This window comes from Panthera leo, chromosome A3 (genome assembly GCF_018350215.1).
Source record: "Panthera leo isolate Ple1 chromosome A3, P.leo_Ple1_pat1.1, whole genome shotgun sequence".
Lineage (NCBI taxonomy): Eukaryota > Metazoa > Chordata > Mammalia > Carnivora > Felidae > Panthera > Panthera leo.
The window spans coordinates 96068234-96091853 of record NC_056681.1 but is presented as its reverse complement, the minus strand read 5'-3'; the positions used below and the strand labels follow the sequence as shown (position 1 = coordinate 96091853).

Genomic DNA, 23620 nt, shown 5'->3' with positions numbered 1-23620 from the left:
ACATTAATAGTGATTCCATCCAGGTTATAACTTTGTGAGCAATTTCTTTATTCTTAAATACTATTTTTATTTTCCAAATTATGTTACTCAATGAATGTGCATTAATAAAACATAAAAATACATAAAGTATCATTTTAATTTTTTTTAACATTTATTCATTTTTGAGAGTGAGACAGAGCATGACTGGGGGAGGGACAGAGAGAGACACAGAATCAGAAGCAGGCTCCAGGCTCTGAGCTTTAAGCATAGAGCCTGACACGGGGCTCAAACTCACAAACCGTGAGATCATGACCTGGGCTGAAGTCAGATGCTTAACTGATGAGACACCCAGGTGCCCCTAAGTACCACTATTTTAAAACAATACAACTTACCCACAGCATGGAGCTTGAAAAAGGCATCAGAAATCTAATTCTTTGTTGTTTCTGCAGCCTTATTTGCTAAACTTACACATCACTTTCACTCTTCATTCACAGGTACTCAGTTAGTGCTAGCACATACTTTAAATACATCTGCAGGTGTAATTGAACAAAAAAGACAAAATATATTCATGTAAGCACAAAATGCAACATCCTTGAGAAGTATGCAAAATATCCAAAAATCTATTAATGGCATTGTATCGCAATAGGATTGGCAGCTGTGTAAATTCAATTTTCTGATCTATTCTTTAAACTAATTAATTAGAATTCTTGCTGACATATGTTCATGTCGAGGACCACATGTTCACTGCTGATATTCCCACAATAGCTAGTCACAAAGAGTTTCTCATTTGTCTCTCTAGGTTAGGCAGAAAGAGAAAGAAAGGTGAATTCCACAGATTCCAGGTGTGTGAGAAGCAAAGCTAAAATTCAATACATTCAACTCAAATATGAGATTATTAGGGAAATTTAGAAAGTAGCAATCTATAAAAGAGAGATGAATTAAAGATGCATTGATTAAAGACAGGGTTTTTAAAATTGTTGTTCTTGTTGTTTTGGTTTTTGGTTTTTTGTTTTGCATGCCCATCAGGATTTTAATTAGTTAACATTCATTTTGAATATCTAAGAGGAAGTTGTGGTAAGCAGATTTTCTCATACGTATTTGACCCCTTTGCTACAAATCTCTCACCTTATTTTACAATTTAATTGAGATTGTTGACATATTATAATGTGTATCCATTTGAGTTTTGACAAATGTGCACAACTATGCACCACCATAATCAAGTTACAGAACATTTCTGACTTACAAAAAATTGTCTAATGCCTCTTTCAGGTCAAATGACTCCCTCTACGCACCCATACTTTGGGCAACTACTGTTTTGTTTTTTGTCATATAGATTAGTTTTACCTTCTTTAGAGTTAAATGAAAATAGAACTATATAGTGTGTACTCTTGTGTCTAGCTTTGTTCACTCAGCATGTCTTTGAGATACATTCATATTTGGCTTTATTAGTAGTTCATTCTTTTTTATTACTAAGTGGTAATTCATATACTTAGGTATTCCACAAATTTCTCTCTTCACCTGCTGGTGGGCATTTAAGATGTTCTGAGGTAATGACTTTTATGAATGAAGGCACCATGTACCTCTGGGTATAAGGCATTATGTGGAAACACATTGTCTTTTCTCTTGAATACTCCATCTAGAAATAGAATTTCTGGGCCATATGGTCAATTTATGTTTATGTTTATGTATTTGGGCACTTTTATCCTTGACATGATGTGATTATTTATGTACACTCTGGGTTCTGTTATATTGTTCTGAAAAGTGTGGATGGTTGCTTTAGTAGGCAATTAATTTGACTAAACACAAATTTAAAAATCTCATGCCTCTGGTGTATGACAGCTAAAATCTCAATTTCTTAAGTCTTATTTCCAATGAGTTTTGTTTTGCCTTATGTAACTATGATTCGTAGATGAACTAGAAATTTGGGCTGGGTTTAAATATAGAAATAGGAGTAACCATTCTCTTGCTTTCTTATTTCTGGTGTTTTCTATGCATACACACTTCTGTACCCAGTGTACTTCCTCTGGTTCTTTCATGCAGAACTGGTCTTTCTATGAGATTTCTAGCTGTCTGACACTGAAGCCTTTGGGATTATCTCTGTCCTTGTGATCAAGTTGCAGAAAAGGGAAAACTTACTCCACGCTTGTCACTTGTTCCAAGTTTTGACTGCCCCTTAAAACTGCTATTTTTTCTTCAGTTGCCAGACTCTGAAGTTGCTTCTGGAATTTTAAAATATTATTTGTGGGAATATTGGCTTACTAAAATGTCATACTTTTATACCATGTATAGAGAGGATTTTTAAATTGCAAGGATTGAGGATTTTAATTCATATAAGGCTATATTGGTTTCCTTTTTCTTCTCGAAAATTCACTTTTGATAGTTTCTGGTTTTTCAGGGATTTTTTTCATTTTATCTAAAGTTATTATTAAAGTGTTGCTGAAAACACTTCCCTTTTATCTATTTAATATTTATAGCAGTGATTTTCAACTGGGAGTGACTATGCCCCCCTCCTCCAGGAGACATTTGGCAATGTTTGGAAATGTTTTTGATGGCCAGGACTTGGGTTGCTACTGGCATCTAGTAAGTAGAGGCCAGAGATGCTGCTAAACGTCTTAAAATGTGCACAACAGCATTGCCACAACAAATAATTTTCTGGTCCAAAATAGCAAAAGCCAAAGTTAAGAATGGGGTCTGATGTGATATTCCCTCTTTGATTCCTGATATGATTAGCTTGTTAATTTTATGCATTTTTATCAATCTAGCCAAAATTCATCAATTGTACAAGCTTTTGGTTTCATTGAATTTTATTGTTGTTTGTTTTCTATTTCATTGAATTCCATTCTTGTTTTTATCATTTTATTTCTTGTACTTGAAGTTAAATTTGCCTTTCTTTCTCTACCTTTTATGGTGGAAGCTTAGATAACTGATTTTAAATCTTTCCTTTTCTAATATTAACCTTTAAAGCCACGTATTTCCCTGTAAGCACTGCTATAGCGTCTCACATATTTTTAATCAATCCGAAATATTTTCTAATTCTCTTTAGATAGTTTTTTGGCCAACAGATTATTAAAAAGCATGTTATCTAATTTCCAAATATTTGGGGATATTCTAAATATCCTATTGTCGGTTGAGTTCTAGCAAAGTCTGTTCAGAGACAAACTATGTATGATTTCTGTATTATCAGAGACATACTCTCTATGATTTCAATCTTTATAAATTTACTGAAAAAAATGTATATTCTTTTGGGTGGGTGAAGTGTTCTATAAATGTCAATTAGGTCAGGTAATTTGATAGATTTGTTCCACTTTTGTATATCCTTACTGATTTTCTTTCTTTTTTTTTTTTTAATCACTTACTAAGGGAATAGAGATTAAACCACAGCTATAATTGGAGACTTGTCTATCTCTGTTTTTAATTCTGTTGGTTTTTGTTTTATGTACTTTGAAGCTCCATTATTGCATGCTTGCACATTCAGAATTGTTACGACTCTTATCATTGTGTAATTGTCTTTGTATCCCTGGTAATATTTCTTTTTATGAAATCTATTTTGCCAGATATTAATTTAACCTCTATATCTCTTTCTTTTTCCATTCTTTTACCTTGAACTTATTTTTATCTTCATATTTACAAGTTTTTGTAGACAGGCTAAAGTTCTATTTTAGTTTTTTATTCACAGTGAGAATTTCTTCCTTGTATTTGGACTATTTTATATTTAAGGAAGTTATCAATGTTGTTGGTTTTTAAAGGTCAAAGTATATTAATTGTTTTTAAATCACCAAAATGCTTTTTGTTTTTTATTTATGTCATCTGGCTTTGTTCTTTTATCTACCTTATCCTGACTTCTTTTGGAGTAATTGTACACTTTTTCAAGATTACACTTTTTTCTTTTTCAATTTTTTATTTAAATGCTAGTTAATATAGAGTATAACATTGGTTTGAGGAGAATTTAGTGATTTATCACTTACATATAATACCCAGTACTCATCATAACAAGTGTCCTCCTTAATGCCCATCACCTATTTAGTCATCCCTCCCCCCACCTCCCTCCAGCAACCCTCAGTTTGCTCTCTATCATTTTAAGCATTACTATTAGCTTATTTGCTATTTATTTTAATTTAGTGGTTACCCTATGGTTTACATTATGCATCTTTAACTTATGAAAGTCTACCTTTAAATAATATACCACGTTACATACATAAAACTTTATAACAGTATACTTCCATTCCTCCCGGTCAGTAACCAGTTATTTTTTTTTGTTAGTGGAGAACTAAGTCTCATAGAAGTTACATCCTTATGGGAAGAAGCAGGTGTTTTTCTCTTTATTATGGGTCCTTGTTCACAAGCACAAATTAATTTTGTAATGTTCCCTATCATTTCTTTTAATGTTTTAGCCATTATTCTATTGTTTCAGAGAGTACTACTTTATACTCTCCAAACCAAGTGAATCTGTAAGCTCTCATTTCAAGAAGTTATCATTTATATATTTCCAGATATATGAAAGTTTTATATAATAAGATCCATTAAATATCATGTTTAAAACGATAGTGAGGGCATCTCCCAAGTAGTGGAGATTTTAGTTTTCTGTAACCATTGTATTTTCACATTATTCTAGAAATCACATGTTGTACTGGCACTGAGAATTTGGAGATATGAACTTGATATCCCCAAAGCGATATAAAGACATACACCTTGCATATGTTCTACTTTAGTTGATGATTCCTAAATTTTCTAAAGAAAGGAAGCTCATCTATTTTAATTCTGTTAACCTGCCATAGCATTCAACTACATTAAGGAATGAGCAAAGGTGTTTAAAGGTAGGAAAAACATCCTGTTTATTGACTGTTGTTTACTTCTAACTGAAGGAAGAGTTTTGGTTTCGAACTATGTAAAACTGAACACTGCCTGATGATAATGGCAGAAGTTCTCAGTAGGCAAAATAATGACTGCTTCATTTAATAGTTGTGTTGGGCACATAGATCTGTTGAGAATTCCTAACAATGCCATCGCTCAGTGTCAAGTACACACATTTTGTGGCATCCTATTCAGTGAGTTCTTAGCTATATCCTTTAAATTACTGTGCAAAAAGACATTCAGGGCAGGAATCTTTGAATATGCTACCATTACCATTAGGGGCTTTGATTTGTTTACTTCCTGTAGAGTCACCCAATGTAGAAAGGCTGTTAATAATTGAGGCTAATAGCAATAAATTTATTTCTATGCCAACACTACATAAATTATTTTAAGTTTATTTATTTATTTTTGACACACACAGAGGGAGAGTGAGTGCATGAGTCAGTGGGGGAAAGGCAGAGAGAGAGGGAGAGAGAGAGAATCCCAAGCAGGCTCCACGCTGTCAGCACAGAGCCAGACATAGGCTCAATCTCACAAACCAGGAGATCATGACCTGAGCCAAAGTCAAGTGTCAGACACTTAACTGACTGAGCCACTCAAGTGCCCCAACAACACTAAATAAATTAAATCAATTCTATAAAATATTTGAAAGATATTTCAAAGGACCAATATACAGAATATGTGAAGAATTTATAGAAATTAAAAAAAAGTTTGAAAAAACCACAGAAACTGAACAAAGGATAAAAACAGAAGTTTTACAATAGAAAAATGTAAATGATGTAAATTTATAATGGTGATCAAAAAATGCAAATTAAAGTAGTAACTAAAATAGTAACTAATAGTAACTAATAATAAATGAGTTTTCCCTCATTATTAGATCAACAAATTTTTAAAGAGACAGAATATTATCAAACATATGGGAAATGGTTATCTTCACTCATTGTGGTTTAGAAAATAGTTTGTTATGGCTCTTTTAAGGGAAATTTGGCATTATAAAGCCAAAAGAAAAATTGAATTCTTTGTTCTCTGGATGCTTTGTCCAGAGGGAAAATGCCAGGTGCAAATGAGGTGACACAAACTATAAAGAAGCTTATAAATGAAGAATGACCAACATCTTGTTTCGTTAGGAGGAAAAATAATCAGAAATCAAACGTAGAGCATACAGGATTTCAGTTACTGAATGATTTATAGATACAAACGGTATCCAACATTTGCACTTCTGGTCCAGCTCTGGAAACTACTACCTGGGCTTACATCCTCATCTCTTTTTACCAGATTGGCTTTGTCACTTATCATGCCTCAATTGCAGTGTTTTTATCTATAATTGGAGATAATCATACTACCTTACTTTTATTGTAAAGATTAAATGAGACACAAAATACTTAACATAGAGCTTGACACATAATGAGCACTAAATACGTGTTACTTATCATTATTATACTTAATATCCTACAGTAATGATTCATTCTGTACATAAATATATATGTGTAAAGATGCTTTTTGAGTCATTGCTGATTATTTGAAAAATGTTAACAAACTATGTGACCATCAATAGGTTAATAGCTAAATAAATGACCACATATCTGAAATGTTTCATAAAATACCAAAGTGAGTTTTTATGTGAAAACATCAAGTCACAAAACAAAATGTGTAGTATACAAAGGATATTTATGTGAAAAATTATTTGTATTCATACATAACATGTATGTAGTGCATAAAGAACTATCAGGAATGGTATGCCTCAAACTATAAACACTAGTTATCTGTAAACAAAGGAGAAGGGGTGAAATGGCAGTTTAATACCATGTTTTGTACCTTTCAACACAATAAAAATCTATTCACATATCCTTTGTGTAATTAAGAAACAAAATAAACCCAGCATCTCTGAGCACTCCCACTGCTCTCTCCTCTTGGTTCTCTGATGCTCAGACTGCTTTTGCTTGGGTCATAAACTTCAGCTTGTGTTATGTGTCTCACCCTTGTTTGAAAGTTATGTTCATAGTGACTCTTCCACTTTTGATCCTTTCCTCGATACAAGCTCCATATATAATTCTGGGCAAGAGACTCTTGAAATGAATTAATTACCTGACGGTGACCAACTGGTTCTAGTTTGCATGGGATTTCCTTGGTTTTGGCAGAAAAAAGTTGTCATTCTTTACCGGACCCTACTCCTTATACCTTCATCTCCAAGAGCATCATGTCAAAGATGATAGTAATGATATATTTTCAGAAAGACATTTTAAAAAATTAAATACATCTTCTTCTTTGGAGACCATCTCTATTCCTTTTCTCACTATTTTATAATATAGATATCATAACCTACCCTGCATCAGTTTGCAGCACAGCAAAATTTGTGTGTCTTACTTTCCTCTAGAATTTCAAAAGTAAATCAAAGATTTGGAAAGTGAGTGCCCTGGAAGATACACTTATAAAATTGCTGTTTACTGTGTGTCCCTATGTATGGCTCGGAGTTAGAATGACCCCATGGACCATTGGTAATAATAGAAAGAAAGAAGAAAAATGTCCTGCCAAGTAGAAATAATACATTTTGCAAAAGTGGCTTTTAGTAAATATCCACTTCCTCCCAATTTCTTCACCTATAAAATGCTTTGACATGAATGTAGTCCCCAGAAAGCCCAAAATCTACAATTATGTCTTTGGCTGCTTCTTTGAAGGGTGAAATGCCAGGTGCAAATAAGGTGACAAGAGAGAGCATAAGTTTTTCTTAGGGTTGACATTCTGTTTAGTTAGAAGGAGAAATGTATTGTTGTTTTTTAAGCTTTCAGTTACATTTATTCTTTTAATAAATTCTCCATCTGTGTTTACTGTTTTCTTGGCTTGTGCTAGATACTAAAGATACAACAAGAAATATGATTAACATGGTTCCTGATCTTAATGTCCCTAATGTCTAGTGGGAGACAGGCTTTGGATAAGCAGTTATAATAAGATGTGGAAAGTGTGCTTATATGCAAAATATAGTGTCTGTCTTAGAGCTCATAGGAGGGACACCAAATTTAAGATTCTATCATACTAGTCTTTAGAAGCAGAAAATAATATTTGGGATTGAAGGGATTTTAATTATTGTATTAGTCTGGATTCTCTAGAAAAACAAAACCAATAGAATAGGTATATATTCCCTTACACATATGCATACACACACACACACACACACACACACACACACACACACACACATATATCCTCACACAATTATGGAGGCCAAGATCTGCAATTGGCAAGCTGAAAACCTTGGAGAGCTGATAGTATAGTTCTATCCTGAGTCGATAGGCCTGAGAACTAGGAGAACCCGTGGTATAACTTCTAATCCAAGTCCAAAGGCAGTAGAACACTAACGTTTCAGTTCAAAGACAGGCAGAGAGAAAGAATTTTTCTTATTCAGCCTTTTATGTATTCAGGCTTTCAGTGGATTGGATGAAGCCCACTTATATTGGGGGGGGGGGCAATCTATTTTACTTAGTCTGCTGATTTGAATGTTAATCTCATCTAGAAACACCATTATAGACACACACAGACATATTGTTTAGCCAAATACCTGGGCACCCTGTGACTCAGGTCACATTCATACACAAAATTAACTATCATAGAAATCATATGGCTTAGAACCTTGTTTTACTAATGAGGTCAAGGTAGATAATGTAACTTGGCCAATGACACAAGAGATTGGAACGCAGGTTTTCTGTTTCCAGGCTAGTATCTGTTCCACGGAAACATAGGATAAATTTGTTTTCAGTATTATATTCTCTGTGGGCACAGAACTCCTTACCTCACAGATTTCACTTCTTTAGTGCTCACATGGAACTTGCCTCTTTGACAAAGCCTGTATTATGGACCAAGGGTGATGTTTTTTATCTTCATCCAACCATGAGTTCTAATTCCTCAGGGCCTGGCTTTCTGAATGAAATTTAGCATCAAATCCATTTAGTATTATCCACAAGTGTATATCCACAAGTGTATAAAAGTGTATATTATCCACAAGTGTATAAAAGTCTAGGGGCTTTTTCAAAATATATATTCCTGGTCCCTTGGTCTAGTAGTTTGGTTTAAGTCTGATAGATCTTTCAAATACCTTTCAAATATACAACAGATCAGGTCACTACCTCTACTGCACATATGACTGGCTCCAGTGGAAAATTCATGGGATTCATATGTAGTCCTTGCTGAGGAAATGTTGTATCCCTAAAGCCTCAACATGTTAGCATTTTATCAAACCCCTACCATGTTTTCTCTGCCCTCAAGATGAATTTATTTCTTTCTTTATGTTCTCCTACAAGAGGTAAGTATAGACACTTTCCTAGCAGCCAACTTAATAGTCAATGATCTCTACCTTCTGTTACAAGGATTCAGTGACAGAACTGTATCCCTACCGGGATTCAGACATGACTCTCTGTTTCAGAGAATCTGGTGTTATGGGCTTATAAGCAATAGGTTTGCATGGATACTTTGATGATTACTCTTTCTGTTTAGCAGAATTGGGGTGACTAGTAGATCTATGGCAATAGTAGAAGTGTTCTGGACCAGTTATGAGATAGCTTCAGGGACCTTGAGTAAAACTTGAGGAAGAGGCTCAGTAAGGACTGGAGAATCTGGGACAGTAAAGTTGCAGAGGCAACACATTGAAATCAACATATTATTTAAACAGGGCCTATGGTAGGTGGAATAATGGTGCCTCAGAGATAACTACACGTGTATCCCAGAACCTACGGATATGCTAGTTTTCATGTCAACAGGGATTTTGCAGATGTGATCTTCATTATGCAGGTGGGCTGAATCTAATCACATGAGTGCTTAAAAACAGAAGAGGACCTTTCCCTGCTACAGTTAGAGAGAGGTGGTTAGGATAAAGGTCAGAGAAATGCAAGGTTGCTGGCTTTGAAAATAAATGTAGGGACCAGGAGTCAAGGAATGTAGGCAACCTCTAGAAGATGGAAAAGGCAGGGAAACGAAATCTCGCCAAGATCCTCTAAAAAGGAATACAACCTGGCCAGCACCTTGATTTTAGCCCACTTAGAACCATGTCAGACTTCTGACATCCAGAACTTTAAAATAATAACTTTGTATTATTCAAGACAATAAGTTCATGGCAATTTGTTACAACAACAATAAAAAACTAATACAAAGTCTTTAACCAAGTATGATATTTTATGTCAAGATTAAGATAGAACTACTGGAAAACATTCCCCTCCTGGTGAAAAAAAAAGTCCCTGTCCTGTTGTATAAAACTGTTTTCCAAGTTTCTTTTTGTTTCTTTTTTAAGTTTATTTATTTATTTTGAGAGAGACAGAGGCAATGTGAGCCAGGGGTGGGCAGAGAGAGAACCCCAGGCAGGCTTATCCAATGTGGAGCTTGGAACCCATGAACTGTGAGATCATGACCTGAACCAAAACCAAGAGTCAGATGCTTAACTGACTGAGCCACCCAGGCACCTCTTCTTTTCCAAGCTGTTTTGATGGTTTGAGTTTAACCTGACTGCAGAGCTTCTCATGCCTGCTAGCTCTGACTATAAAGCAGCAGGGTGTGGCCTCAACCCCTGTATTTTCAGCACAGAGCACCAGGCAGAACAGCTGTGGGTCTCATCCACACCTTCTCATAAAGTTGAACTGATGTCATGAACAATCAGAACTATTTTCAATTGAGTGCATTCGAGGGGGTTGTTCTCAAACGAAGAATTAAGTCAAATTATTCATACTAAACTAGGAACATGAGGGCAGGAAGCTCCACAGTTGGAAGTCACATTAGGAGCTCTGTTACGTTCTACAGCCTGGTGAATGTATGTCCGCTTGGTGTAAACTCTTTTCTATCCAGAGGTAGCATGTGTACCCTATGGGATTTCATTTTTGTGTACCCTGAATTGTACATAACAATCGGAGAGAGACATTTAAACAGTAGAGGTTGCACACATCTTTGTATTCAATGAAAATTTGCCTTACACAGTGTAGGTAGGGGAGATGAAGACATGAATCTGCTCTTTCCAACTTGTTCTCTGTACTGAATCAGCCTTTTACAGTGTAAGCATCTCACCCTGCTGAATATCATTTTACAATTTTCATTTAAATCATGGCCCCTAATCATAAACCAGCTACTTTAACAGGTACTTAATCAAAGGCATTCTTTCAGGGTTGATTTTATCTTGATGCTATTGTTTCCTTATATAATGACCATAGAAACTTAACTCTAAAGGAAGATTCATCAATGCATGTGTGTGAACACACATGTCTCACAAGGTCCCTAAATTCCAAGGACTTCCTATCTAGTTGCAAGAAACCAGCACATAAAATATTTAAATAACAACAGAAGTGTTAATATGCTCCATAATGGGAAATGTGGTCAGAGCGCCCTACTGAATTTCAGATGATAGAGTTGCTATTGCTGTACTAATCAGCAAAGGCCATTATAGAGGAATCTAGCATATAAACAGGTGTTGCTTTATCTCTTCTGTTTAATATGCAACTTATATGTTAATTTATTTTATGTTTTAATCTGAACTTAAAATGTTTTAGAGGCTACCATGTATCATGTGTTGTACTAGTTTCTTTGTAGATAGCAAATAAACATTAGTAGGCAAATTTTTATTATTATTATTTGTTATTATTATTATTATTATCCTCTATTTTTTTTTTATTCTCACAGTACGTGTGGAATGGCTAGATTCTACAAAAACTCGCCTCTGGCCCTGTCAATTTAGAAGTGACATTATGCATAGATAGAGGCAGAATAGCTGACTATGACATGTAGCTTATACCTAGAATGATATTTATATCCTCTAAAAGACCCCAGATATCTCCACAAATATGATCTCAATTCATTCTCAAAATCCTCTAACATTAGTGATTTTTCCTTTTACTATAGACCTTTGATCCTTTTACTGATTTGATGTAAATCACCTTGAGGGTCATAGTTATTTACACCTCAGAGTGAAGGAAGAACCTGACAATTGATGGACAAAAACAAGAGTTGAAGACATATGAGTACTTGGATGCAGGTGTGAATTGACTTTGATAAAGGAGGAAAAAGAAAGAAAGAATAAATTTGAGACCTCTAAAAACTCTTTTCTCTTGCTTTACCTTTACCAAGAATTCCCTTGCTTAAAAACAAATGCAGTTAGACTTTTCAATGGATGCAACTTAAAAAACCCTGAAAGATGGCCTGAAATAAAATAATAAATGTCAAGAAGATGATGGATGCATGAAGAACCCTGAATCCAAATGGTACCACATTCCATTTATCTGAAATGATTCATAGTCAGGATTACCAGACTGTAACAGGTGGCTACTTTTAAATACAGATGCTAAATGTCATACCTGCAGATGGTTCATCAGTAGAACATGTAAAAAACATCTTAATTATATATTATGAAGTCTTTTCATAAAAAATTAAAAGATAGGCATTCATTATGCTTGTTTGAGTTATATCACTGAGTACAGATGCTGTTATGAGTTAGCTGGTGCTTTAATCAAAACAAGTATCAGTGGATCAATTTAATGATATGAAAGTTCTGACTTAGGTTGAAAAGTTTCTGGCAATGCAAATTTCTTGCAGTTTCCTGATTTATGCATCAAAAGAGAGGGCTCTCCTTCACCAGAATCCCACATCGGTATGTGTTAGAGTAAAGAAAAAGATACTCAGCTAGTTATCCTTAAATAGAAGCATTTCAGATTGACTTGTAATACTCCTGGAGGCATATCACACCTGAAGCCTAAAACTGGAAACATTTAATTCCTTACATGGACTTTGGAATCATTGTGGCTGATTTATAAAAGAGCAGAGGTCACTCATGCACGCATATACTTTATAGTCAAATTATTTTTTGTTTTACTATGTCTGCCCAATTTGTGCAATAGACATTGCTGGAATGACTTACTATTGCCACTCAAAGATAGAGATTTAATTCAATTTAGCATATTAAAAAAAGTGTGTTAGACTCTGAATGTGATTCCTCATAGAGATAGCTCTCCAAATGTTGTGAGACTCAGCAAATCCTCCCGGATTGTATATGGCCCCAGGTGATATCAATAGTGTATTTGTTAACTTATTATTCTCATTACCTGATATATTCATGTCTTACTTCATTATAATGAGCAATAGATGTTTAAAGCCCACCTATAATACAGTGTTAAATCCTCTAGATCCATTGCCTTGTCTGATAAATAGGGGAAAAATGAAAGCTGTGTGTGTTATTGTTTAGGTGTGTGTGTGTGTGTGTGTGTGTGTGTGTGAGAGAGAGAGAGAGAGAGAGAGAGAGAGAGAGATATTTAGACATATTTTCATAAACTAAAAGTACCTTTTAAATACGAGGTTTACTATGATTGGTTTTGACATAAAATCAAATCTAAGGGAACTTCCTTAGAGCTCTGAGCAAGTTGATTTGCAGGCAGGAAGCTCAGAGTCAACCCTGCCAGGAATTAAGAGTAAATGCCTGGAAATTTCTCTAAGGGAAGTACTATTATTTCTTTCTTGTCCTCCTATTTTTAGTTAAAATGAGAAAGCAAACAGAACACTGCATTTTTAATTATGATGACATAAACAATATAACGACATTAAAAAGTAAACCACTACAGAATCTAAAAATGAAAAGTAGTATTCCAAATTCACTGTTCCCATCTCCCAGAAGTACCACTGTAAAGTGTTTCTTGTATATCCTCCTTGTAACTTTCTTTGCAAAGCAAGCACATATATTTACATATCTACTGATATTTATAAACCTTTCCTTTACATATATAGTAGGATGCCTCACCAGAAGAAATGCATGCCAGAATTTCAATTTGTATTTTTTATTCTTACTTGCCAAGAGATGTACCAGCTATTTCACCATATTAACATAAACAGATAATCACCTTATAATCACAAACAGTGAGTAGATGTACAGTGAATTGACTGATTGTCTAAGGAAGTGAGGTATAATAAATTTCTATACTTTGAAGCTGTCCTACTACCTTAGTAGCTGTGGAACCAGATGGGTTTTCTAGGTCTATGAGGTGGCAAATTCTGGAACCTATATCAGTGCAGCCCTCTGAGATCCACCTTATAGTTGGGGGGCTTGCAGTGAACTTAAGAGAAAAGATAGATTATAATAACTCAACTTGGGGAAGTCAGGCTTATCACTGTTGTGGAAGAGAGATTGGCATGTGCTCACAGTGGTCAGAGGCAAGCTTCATCTGTTGAATCATGCACGTCCAGACTTAAAGTAAGATAATGGTGAAGTACATGAACACATGTTTTCAGTGGAGAGGATCACAGGCATTCCAAAGGTAAATCTTAGAGTTCATGATAATAGGGCATGTGAAGGTTGCATAATTAACTAACACAAATAAGATTTCACCTTCTCTCTTAATGGGCAACTCTATCTGTCAAGAATGTAAGTGACAACAGGGATCTGTTTATTCTGACCTATTGCTAATTCTCTGAACAAATGACATACATTTTAGCTGGTTTAACAGTTAAAAGTTAAAAGTTCTGTTCATGCTTGTGTAGCAAATTTGGGATCATACTATCCTCAGATCATTACAAGTTTCTTTTCTCACTTCAAATGCCTCCCATATCTTCTCACATCAGCACATGCACATCCGTACTTCTTTATTCTCAATTGCTGCATAATCTTCACATTGTGCAAAAGTATCATGAATTACTTTTAAAAATCCTGATTGTCATTTAAATTGTTTTCAGTTCTTTGTGAATACAAACAATGCTGCAATGGCCATGCCCATACATGTATTTATGTTAATGTAATCCACAGACTAAATTCCCAGCAGATGAATCCTTGGGCAAAGAGATAATGCATTTTCAGTTTGATAGCTATTGCCAAATGGTACTCCAAATGATTGTATCCATTTATACACCCAGCAATCATATGTGAGAGTCAGGATTTCTTTCTAAGTAGTGAAACATTGCAGATGCGGTCTAAAAGTTCTGAATAATGTTACTTAAGGTCAAGATTACCCATCTCAAAACACCTACACTCCCCACCCCTACAAAGCCTTGATCCAAGTCAGTTCTTTCTGCACTGTGAAGAGATGAAGTGGATGTTTTCTGCTTAGGTCTTTATCTCCAAGGCTAAATTTAGCCCCAAGTATATTTTTCTTAGGAAAGCAGCTGCTGTTTTGTTGTTGTTGTTGTTGTTTGGTATTTTTTTTTTTTAATTTTTGTAAGCACCTACACTCACAATTTTGCAGGCACAAATGTCAAGAAGCTGTGTGGCCTACGTACTGATTCACACCTCTGTTTGAGAAAAACACCTCCGAGCAGTCTAAGGTGTTGGCCTAGTGCTACTTGGACACTACCCCTTCTTACCCACTCCCCCTTAACACATCCACACACAGGTACTGCTCACACCTACTCATTTGTGGCATCTCAAGTTAATCCTGTCAATTCATTTACTTGTCACATAAGCATGAGAAAATAATATCACTAGGAAAGAAACTGTCATTAGTGAGGTGATACATTTCTAGATGCTTTTTCAGCAGGGGAAGAGGACAGTTTCAGAACACTTGCACAGACAAGTATTTAGATCAAATTTAGCCAAAATGATCTCTTTCCTATCAAAATCCATCCAGATTTAGTTGCTTCAGGAATGATTATTGCTCATGTCACATACTTTCTTTTCCACCTGGAATTTTCCCCTTTCACTTGATGGTAATCAAAAGAGTAGCTATCCTATGTGTAGAAGAACATATAAAAGAAATTTGGGGAAACACTGCTGGGTTTGCTGTTTAAGAAGGTGAATCTGCATGAAGACCATTTCACCTCCTGTCTTTGACTTGAAATATTTGGCATCATTATAGCTCTATTGCTTCTTACCATAATGCTCCACCAGAACGAGTGTGATGGTTAGGATCTGAATTCCCTTATTATATATAGGATATTAGAGAGTTACTTCACCCACAGTCAGACAAAATTTTGAGCACTGGGGATACTGAATGAAACAGACAAGTTTTCCCCAGTTTTATACCATGGGAGTAAAGGCATTAAGTTACGGAGTAATTAATGCAATTTTACATAGAGAAAGAACATGAAAGTAAAATAGGATAATATAATACTTTGGTCCAGGCTGTGTAGAGAACATTAGAGGGGAGCATGATGAGCAGTGGTGAAAGGAAGATCACACAACATAAGGTTAGAGAGAAAGCTGGACCAGCTCATAGAGGACCACAGTAAGGAGGGTGGACATTAGCTGTTATGAATACAGGCTCATAGTATTGTCAGATCCAACTGGAACAGTTTGGTAAATGCCTGCATATTTTCTTGCCTTCCAACATTTTTAGGCCATATTTCTCATGATTAATATGAAGGCTTTCTGCCTTTCCAGGTTTATATTACCTATTTGCTCTGAACATGGGCTCTAACTCACGTTAAGTTTTGGTACCTTGGTGATGATAGAAATTTAATCCACCTGTAAAGTCTTCATATGCATTGCCTGATACCACAGAGCACAATGTGTGAAGAATGTATAAAAAAAAATTAAACATTTTTGATGATACCTCTGAAAACATTTTTTTTTCCTCTGAAGTGGCACTGAAGAACAAATTAAAAGACTCATATTTCCACACTTTGTTGCCATTTTATCATGAAATGTGTATTGTTAGGGAGAGAGAAAAGACTGAACTGGGAAGTTATTGTTAAAGGTTATCCAAGGTGAAAAGTTATCCTCACTTCAGTTAAAAGATGTTCCTTTGAGCCAGGCTTGAGCCACTGGTCTGTTCTCATGATGTTATTAGCATCATATGGTCAATAAATTATGTATGATCTTTTGAGGCAGAACTTTACTGATCCTTTCTGTATTATTTCAGACCCTTAGGAGGTGATATATTAGGAGGATATATATTAGGAGCACAGAGTAATAAATATGAGGTGGCTGTTTTCTACCACCTTCTACCGAGTGCTTGTCACTCTTTTCTTCTCACTGCTTATATTATGGTCACCATTAATAATATCCTACTGGGTGAATATCTTTACATATATAAAAGGAAGATGCAAATCCTATCTCTCCATAATTTTTAGAAAACTATAAAGGTGTAGAAAACCAAACTGACTACTTAAAGTTTATCAGACACTTGTTAGAGAAAATGCACATATTCTAGCAGAGGTTGATTCCCTTCTTCATATACTTGTAGCCTTCTAAACTACTGAATTTACCAACAATTATGTAGTGTCTTCAAGAGGCTGACAGCATGTCACCTTATGCCCCTGTCTCTCCCTTCTCTACCTAAGTGCTCTTTCTGTCACTATAAAATCTTTCTCCATTGTAATCAACCACAATTTATAAATATAGAAATGTAAGGGAGTTAATACTGCAAAAGTCAAGAGTGAACCAATAGAGAATAAAATCACTCAAATGTCTGGCTGTTGGCTCCATGTTAGCTATGGCAATGGTGGGGTAACTTGGCCATGTGTCTCTTTTTATTTAGCAGGCTAGCCCATGGAAATAGCCCACCATTTCCATGATGGTGGATTGTAGTGTTCTCAAGAGAGGATAAGAGGACAGTCCTCACTGCACTAACACTTTCGAGCTTATGCCATTTGCTAAAGAACACTTTTAGCCATTTGCTAAAGAAAAGCTCATATCCAATTCAAGTGATGGTGAAGTAGATTACACTCCATCTCTTAATGAAAGGCACTAAAATGTCATGTGGCAAAGAGACATGCATACAGGGATGAGTTCAACTTGTGGCCATTTTTGTTTGTTTGTTTTGGCCACAGGCCATACTTTTAGAGCAGTAATAAAATAATAAAATGTTTAGTAATAAAAAATGATAGCAAATACCATTTTCTTCATTTTTACTTTAATAATAATAATTTTAATTTTTACTGGTGTGTATGATATTGGTTATAGGATAAAATATTGTTTCTCAAAATATCTCCCTGATATTTTATAATTCTATTACTGTTCTCTTTTTCCTTCTATGACTACTGTTTCTAGATCTAACTACTTAATTTATCTTAGTCATCCTTATATTTCACTAAACTTTGGTATCTACTTGGTTTCTTTCTTGGCCTTTTTCCTACATAGATTTTCTTGAAAAGACCTCATTTACTATAGGGTTTCAAATATATTATTTATAAAATAATTTCCAAATATTTATCCTATTCCAGATATACTCTAATGTCCAATTTTCTAAAGTACTTAATGGACATTTCTGCTTATATAATATTTTGTTAATTAAAATTGAGGAAGTCCAAAAACGTATGTCCATATACTTTATCCACTCTGTTCTGAGTCATAATTTCCAGATGCTGAAATTTAAACTTTATTCACATTATTTTTTTCTCTCCTTCTTTCATATACAATTTCACCTATTAATAAATGATCAAAGGGTCTACTTTGGGCATTGTAATAGATAGCCAGTGGAGCTGACTTACTTTACAACAATATAGGAACTCCTAAAATTTATTATTATTATTTTTTTAATATTTATTTACTTTTGAGAGAGAGAGGCAGAGCACAAGCGGAGGAGGGACAGAGAGAGAGGGAGATACAGAATCCAAACCAAGCTCCAGGCTCTGAGCTGTCAGCACAGAGCCTGACACGGGGCTTCAACCCACGAACCTCGAGATCATGACCTGAGCTGAAGTCAGACACCCAACCTACTGAGCCACCCAGGTGTCCCTGAGCTCCTAAAATTGAACCCAGAAATGTCCTGGTCCAAATCCTCACTAATGTTCTCATAGTCAACTTTCCTTTCATTTATTGGCAATACCCCAATATATGTCAAATAATATCCCCACTTTCTCTAATTTAGTAAGAGCCCATTTCTATTGCTTTTTAACCTAAGAATTCTGGCTAACTTAACAACTGTAACTAAACAAATGATATAGTCAATCGATCCTCAAAGATCCTATTTTCCATAGTTTGGAATTTAAAAATAGGTGAAATACAGTGAAAATCCTATGTACATAGTGAGGCTAGGAAACTGACGGTGCATGTTGAATGATTCTTATTTGTATGAACCTAAGATAAAGTCACCGTTGAAACTTTGAGGAAGTAAGATAGGTGTTACCATTCCACCTATGTAAAGTAAATGAGGAGTTAAAAAAAAAAAAGATAGAATGGTTGTTTCTAAATGGCATTAAATAACTGGGCAAGAAAAAACAAACTTTAACCTTAAAATCCTTGCCTCAGGTCAGGAACTGAAACTGGGAAAGTATGAGATACACTGAAATAATTTCTTATTCCTTATAACTGCAGGCTGGCACTCCCAAAAACCAAGGTCACAGAGTCATTCTGTGGGTTAATGAATTACAACTCTAGTTGAATGCACAACATTGTCAAATCTCTTACATGAAAGTCAAGATCCTGATTTTTTTTAAGTTATAACCTAATAATTGTAATCAGAATTTCTTGGAGGGCCCAGAGGACTTCTGAAATGTTGTCCAAAAGAGCTGCCTTGCTTGAGGAGGTCATGACCCTCTTTTCATTACTGTTCACTTGGAAACAGGAATTTGCATTCAAAATTGTGTACAGAGTGAAAAGCAGAATCAAACTTATATCCAAGAAGAAATACAGTAGTTTATTAATTTATATTATTAAAAATAATGGATTGATTTAGTGGATGCTTAATTAAGGAAGTAAGGTCATTATTTTTAATCAGGGTCAATTTGTTGAGATATCTACACTTATAGCACATTCCATATTAAATAAGGTGTTGATGCATTGGCTGCTTTATTATTTTTTTAACAGTTTGCTAGATTGGCCAATGAAACTTCAGTTTATAGCTAACCTACAAAAATGACTTATGAGGTCAGAGAAAATTTGGCATAATGTAGGCAAAGATTTGTAAATGTTTGTGAAATAGGAATATTGTGTCTCCTGCCTTCCTATACTTTACTTCACTGTGTTATCTGATAGTGTTTCACAAGACTCTTATTTTTCTTATCATCAGGAATAAATTTATATGGTAAACACCAAAATGTTTAGAACACAACTTATAGCTATTTTCTATTGACCAAAATAGGTAGGAAGGTTTATAGTTAAAATTGAATACCTCTTCTCAGCAGAACTGAGGGAAGTTTAAGACTGTGGAATGGAAATGGAAGCAATTAAACTTAGAAGCAAAATGGACCTTATCAGCATTATAGACCTAGCTGATGATGGAATGTAACTGTTTAAGTACAGATATGATCATGTAAACATATTTTTGGAAATAGGTTGATCCATAGAGATCCCTAGCTGAAGTTAACATATCATAAATGACTGAGGAAGAAAACCAACAGCTTGTAAAGGCTTTACTTAATTTACTCATCTAAAATAACTTCAGCTATAACACTCAATGTAATTCCAAGGGCCCATGTAAGTTCACAGACACTATGTCTTAAGTGAAGTTAGTGTTTGTTGCTTAAAATCAATGAACCTTATTTGACATAGTCACTCTATGCACCACTTTTGGCTGAAAAGATACTTTCGCATTCTCATTTGGTGATTTCCAGGTGGCCATTTGATAAATTAGCTATTTATAGGATCTTGTTCCAAAGGGTATAAAGTGAGGAGAGGTCTCTTCCACTACAGAATTATCAGGTAAGAAGGACATCATTAGCCTTAAAAGCCATAGAATTCTAGGATATAGAGGAAAAATAATTAGATCCTAGATTTCACTAAAAATAAGTATAGTTATGTGCAAAAGACAAAGATTAAAGTGCACATACATAAGATCAGGGGATTGTCAACATTTATTGCTGCTTCTAGGTATTGGAGAATGAACAAATAATAATACTTAGTTTCACTATGAGGAAGTAATATTTGCTGAGTTATTTGTGAGGACTATTTACTATTACTAGCATATAGTAATATGCTAGTGCATACTAGCATATGCACAATAATGGTTATGTGTAATATAAGTATGTGCCAGATTAATTTGAAAATTTTTATTTGATTATGATTCTGAACACTGCTCCTGTGTTCAGTTTTCTGTTGCTAGGCTGGCATGATCACCTGATCACACTGTAAAAAATAGAAAAGAATACTGAATGTAACATTTTATAAATGTTTGCTGAAAGAACTGTGCCTCCCACTCCTTAACATAGGCATCAGGGACAGTTTTCATTTTTAAAATCCTATGTAGAGTTCTACTCTGAAAGCTCTGGAGCAGATGAGGAGGGAGGAGACATAAGGGAGGTTTCATATCTCATGGGTCCAGTGCAGGCCCAGGTGTAGGTGTATTTGGGATGCAGCCCTACAGGTAATCAGGTGGGAGTTGACCTAGACCAGGAAATATTAAGTATAGACTCATATCTAAAAAAGAAAAAATGAAAGGGATCAAAGCTACAAAGTCAAACCTATTGTCAAATCCAAGTGGAAAGCAACTCAGATTAGAGAAACAGGTCAAAAGTTTAAGGGAAGGTGAGTTCCTTTTATCAAACATTCTGAATGTCTGCAGTGTTCTTGGTATCTGGGGATAACTACTCCGAAGAATTTACAGCCTCATGGGAGAGACATACACGTAAGTAAGTCATTAGAACACAACCAAGGAAATTTAATCTTAGAAAATGGAACATAGTATTGCACAAGGGTCATTTAAGGCAGCTGGAGTGGAGGAAACCAAAAGCTTTCAGGTACTCAAGCTCAGACTTAAAAAATACATATGGGAGTTAGATCAATAACTGATATCTGTATGATCAATTTGGGGATACTCCAGCATGGACAGTTAGGATACCGAGAACAAAGTCAAGATAGCACAAAGAATGCTAGAAACTGTGGGTAGGTAAGTGCTGCTAGACTGAAATGCAAAAGAATATATAGCAAGAGTTGATGTTAGAGATGGTGGAGGCCAGAGGATGTGGGTAGAAGAAGAAGGTGATGTCTGGAAAATTAAATAAAATTCTGTAGGTGACAGGTACCCATTGAAAAATTTGAAAGGTTTTGTTAGGAGATAAATATTTTTCTTCGATCTAGGACTTTCTCTAAATAAATTCCCCTTGCCTCTTTCTTCATCCTTTACTCACAACTTTCCACTGAATGTAAGTGGGAGTTATCTATTGATGATTCTGAGGGAAAACATCTGTTCTGAGGTTATCTTTTGGATATGCATGCCTTCTAAGAAAGTGTCTTATGATATGCTCCTCTGGTGAGTGGTTTAGCTTAGAGGGAGAAGTTTTGACACTGTGGAGGAGAACCATTCACCCCACTGTGCCTCTGACTCAGCAGAGTTGTCTGCCTAATTGAGAGGAGAGTGTCAGCCTGCCCCTTCACTCTGGGTATGAAGCCACATTCATTAATCAGCTATTCTATAATAAAGCTAATGTTTTGATCTCTAACTAATTTGTTCTAACATAGGTAGGGAAGAAAAATAGTGATGATATCCAAGTGGAAATATCTGGTTGAGGTTGGATATATGAGCCCAAGAACCCATAGGAGGTGATTTGGTTGGGAGGTGGTAAGTGAAATCATGAGAGTGAGGGAAGTTACTCAGAAGTACTATAGGCTATGAGAGGAACAATGAATAAGAACAGACAATGGACAAAACAACATTTGTATGACATGTGATAACATATGACCCCCTTAATAGACAAAGATCTACAGAAGAGGGAAAGCCAAAAGGTACTCACTTAAGCAAAAGGAGTAGTATTTGTAAGAAAAAAGGGATAACCAAATATATCAAAAGTTATATTAACAAAAGTAATGTCACCAACAAAAGTATTGAAAAACTAATTGAACGTAATAATCAGTACCTCACTAATGGTATTTGAGAGTACTTTTAATCTCTGATTAAGGATGACATGACCAGACTCCAAAAGAATGAAAACTATAATGAATAATAAATTCAATTATATTAAAATTAAGAACACTTATTTATTGATTCAAACAAAACAAAACAAACAGAAAAGCTAGCTCATAGATAACAGAGAAGAGATTGGTGGTTGCCAGAGGAGAGGGAGTTGTGGGATGGGTGAAATGTATGAAGAGAGTCAAGAGGTATAAACTTCCAGTGATAAAACAAATAAGTCATGGAGATATAACATACAGCATGGTGACTATAGTTAATAATACTCTATTGCATGTTTGAAAGTCGCTAACAGAGTAAATCCATCCTAAGATGGATGGTAACTGAATTTATTGTGATGATCATTTCTCAGCATTACAAATATCAAATCATTATTTTGTATAATGATGAAATTATTATACAAAAATTAATATAATGTTATATGTTGATTACACCTCAATTTTAAAAAAGTACTTTTGTTCACTAAAAGATGCCATAAAGAAAGTGAAGACACACCACACTCTGACAAAAAGAAAAAAAAATTGCAACATCTATAGCTAATAAAGACTTAGTATCTGATATATATAGAATTTCTATCTTCACCAACAACAAAAAGCATGATTCATGGAAAAGAAAATGTGAGCATTTAACTATAGAAGAGAAAACATGAATAAGGGATAAACATGAAAAGATGGTAAAACTCACTAGTAGTCAGGGCAATGCAAGTTAAGATACAAAACAAAAAACAAAAAAAAATTCAATGACTGATAAAATTGAATGTTGACTGAGATACTTAGCAAATTAATAACTCTCATACCCTGCTGACAGGAGTGTAGATTGATAAAATCCTTTTAGAAACATTTTGGGCTTTCTAGCAAAGCTGAATATGCACAAGTCCTGTGATCCAGCATGTCAGCTCACAGGTGTGTCAGTATCTAGAACAAATCTTGTGCAAGAAGATATGTTTAGAAAGCTTATATTAACATTTTTAATAATGTAAAACTGTATAAATAATCATAACATCTTAATGAATTGATAAAAATGATATATGACACCTCACATAAAAATCATAACTGCACAGGTCA

At 34.9% G+C, this 23620-nt stretch overlaps 1 long non-coding RNA gene across 1 annotated transcript in view; it reads left to right on the top strand.

The window, feature by feature from the left end:
- LOC122216256 overlaps window positions 1-23620 on the top strand; it is a 110647-nt gene that overhangs the window by 42726 nt on the left and 44301 nt on the right. The window lies entirely within an intron of this gene.